This window comes from Pistacia vera, unplaced genomic scaffold, assembly GCF_008641045.1.
Source record: "Pistacia vera cultivar Batoury unplaced genomic scaffold, PisVer_v2 Contig363, whole genome shotgun sequence".
NCBI classification, from domain to species: domain Eukaryota; kingdom Viridiplantae; phylum Streptophyta; class Magnoliopsida; order Sapindales; family Anacardiaceae; genus Pistacia; species Pistacia vera.
This window is the reverse complement of record NW_022196183.1, coordinates 328,099-331,210: the sequence shown is the minus strand read 5'-3', so window position 1 is coordinate 331,210 and position 3,112 is coordinate 328,099. Positions and strand designations below refer to the sequence as shown.

The 3,112-nt window shown below is 35.7% G+C and overlaps 1 long non-coding RNA gene across 1 annotated transcript; it reads right to left on the bottom strand.

The window, feature by feature from the left end:
• Window positions 1–1,431: 1,431 nt before the first annotated feature.
• On the bottom strand, window positions 1,432–3,112 carry LOC116140132. The gene is made up of 4 exons (XR_004129562.1): window positions 3,007–3,112; window positions 2,718–2,845; window positions 1,712–2,242; window positions 1,432–1,492 (listed from the first exon to the last, which is right to left on the bottom strand). It is a non-coding gene; the product is annotated as an uncharacterized LOC116140132 (long non-coding RNA).

Sequence of the window (3,112 nt, the reverse complement as noted above, 5' to 3'; positions counted from 1 at the left end):
GATGGAAAAGATTGCCGCAGTTTTTGACAAATCGGACAATAGAAGTCAGTGTTTGTTTGCAGAAATTGAAGAATTGGGACTTTTAACCCCAACAGAGACGATAGATGTTTTGGAGGTAATGTGCAAAGATCAGCACAAGATAGATGTTTTCATGGGGTTGCCGGAGTCACTTAAGAGGACATATGTCTTGCGCATATTGAACGAAAGTAATGTCTACCGCCCACCTGTTAGCCCCTGACACAATCAAGTTGACGGGGTTGTATATATTTTTGACTCGTAATTAAGTCTATGTTGTCTTGTCTAAGGACATATAAATCCTTAGATGTTTTTGATGTGTTTGTTACTGAAATGGTGATGGGTTTAGGTTCCCACATGGACAGTAGATGTATATTTTGTCGATCACCCGCTAGTAAAAGGAAAGCAACGTCAAGGAGGGCTTTTGGTTTTTAACACGAAGGGAAGAAGTCCAAAGTCAGTAACCAAAGCATTTGAAGTGTCTATTGAAGACAGCGGAATTGTTAAGACATCTTTTGTCACGGTGAGTAATTCTTAAAAGCATTATTTTTGTTGTTGCAACTTCTTATTGGATTATCTTTAGTGGCAGGGAAAATGGAAGAATGAAGGCATGATTGATCACAGTTTCATCCACTCACTGTTGAGCTCCAGCTAAACTGAAATCGAAACTTCAAGCACTCCGCTTTTCCGTTCTGTTCTTGTAAAAATTTGTACTAAGTTTAATGTTTATGACTTATTGCCTCTAGATTGCTTTCAGTTGGGTGTAATATATATGTTGGTTGTGTTGGATGCTACAATCTTGTTCTAAATATTTTCATTTGTTGTTACATTGCTTTAGATATATGTATGACAAATTGTAATGGTGGGAATGAAATGGAACAGATAATCAAGTGATAAATTGATTATTTACACAAGAACAGCAAAAAAAACCAATAAGCAAAATAGCCAACCCTTAAGAACAGCTAAAAAGCCACACAGGCTGCTGCTGCAAAAAAAAAAAAAATAAATAAAAAAAAAAAAAAAAGGCAACCCTTATACAAGACCAGCGAAAAAACCCAATAAGCAAAATAACTGCTGCCCACAAACACTAGAAAAACAGCAGTTGCTGGTTCAAAAAAAAATGCAGTTGCCGGTTAAAAAAAAACTGCAGTACCTCACTAGTACAACAGCAGGACAACATTTAACAAATCCCCCTATCAAAAAGAACATGTTACTGCAGAATCATCATCTGGATGTTCTTTCTTAATTCTGAAGACTTCCTGCAATATCAAAACGCCATTTCAGTTCATGTAAAACAAAATAAATGAATCATAAAAAACAGAGAACAATTACAAAGTATTAGTCAGTTATTTCTGGAAAACTGATTTAGTAAATTTGCAAATAAACTTGGACAAGGCAACCTGTTCCAGTCTCTTTTTTCTTAACTTCAAAAATGTTTATGTATCAGAAGCACAGTTTGTTCCAGTCTATCTTCAAGCTGAAATACATTCAACACCAAAAATAAACGAAATTCAAAATCCAAATTATAAAATTTTAGCAGTAAGACTAAAATGAATCATTTTTATAGGTATAAAAAAGTTATTTCCTATTCAAGAAACAGATATGTATGAAAAGCTTTCTTAATTTCCAATAACTGAAATAACATGAGCATACAAAATGAAACTTACGCATCGAAATGCAACAACAATATTTTAACCTGCAAGTCTGTCAGGAATGTATCTGAGCGCGGCCCACGCATGCAGGCTTCCACTCGAGTATCCCAACACCCAGAACTTGCCATTAACACCCACAAACTAGCCAGAAACAACATATCCAATGCTGATGACTCAACGTTTCTACTGGAATGAGGATCACTCTCACCAAAACCTGGAAGATCATAAGTCAACAAGCAAATACCAAACTCTTCCAAAAGTGAAGTCTTAAGTCCAGGTATTCTTGATCAAGAAAGGATACAACATAACAAATAAAAACTTTACAAATGTAAGTAAAACCAATAGCACACTACAATCTTTTAACACTAAGATTATCCAACCTGCAAGTCAAGAGGAAAGAAACGTATAGGGAACAATTATAGAAAACCTAGCTCTGTCAACTGGAACACCTGGCACCCTATATGCCATGTATCTACCATCCGGAAGCAAAATTCGTTCAGCTCTAGCAGTATGTAGGAATACTTTCTTTATCAATGGGGTCGCTGAAGTGTTACTTTCAGTAGTTACACACAATACTGCACACAGTTAACCCAGTCACAAGATTATATGGTAGCAAAAGGAGACTGCCGCACAACCCATAAAAGTCCTTTACAATTATTAATTTGTTCTCATTTTGGCACTCATAAGAATATGTAAAAACATGGTAAGCTAAATAAGGATACTGGAAAACTCTGAATGAGGAATATTGTGGTGAAAACAAAAGTTGATTTAATATAGGCTTGATTAACTTGCAATAGATCTACTTTACCATTCAAAGCCCCTTTTCTCCTATGAGATACCCTAAACCTTTTTCTTTTTCTGGTTTTTGGTTTTTAAATCACAAACAATCAAAATTGCTCCTGTCAAAACTTTAATTCTCGCCTTCCCTACATTTTCTCAGAAAATAATCCACCACTGAACAGAAAAAGAAAAAAAAAAATTCATCCACAAAAGACAAATTTTACCTTCATTTTCTGACCAACAAAAGACAAATTTTACCATTTTTTTTACCTGCAAGAGCAAGAACAGAGACGAAACAAATCACCAACCACGCATGCAGAGGATCTTTATCTTCAGGCAAATACTCATTAAAGAATCTAAGTTGAGCACAGAATTTCGCACAAGGCCCTTTAATTCTCCTGAATCCTCTCCCAAGATAAATGTAAAACAAAATAAATTAATCATCAACGGAGAATATAGTGTTTGATATCAAATTAAGAGTAGTTGTTAAAGCTGCTCGGCCAATATCTATGGCTCTACTGGCATCGCAACTTTCTTGAACATAAGAAATGAGCTGTACCACTTTCTGGCGCCGCCGGAGGTGTTGATTAGCATCCAGTTTTTGAGTAGTGAAAATATTCGAGTTGCTGATTTTCCTGAGAGTTCTCAACTCAATGGAGGCCGGT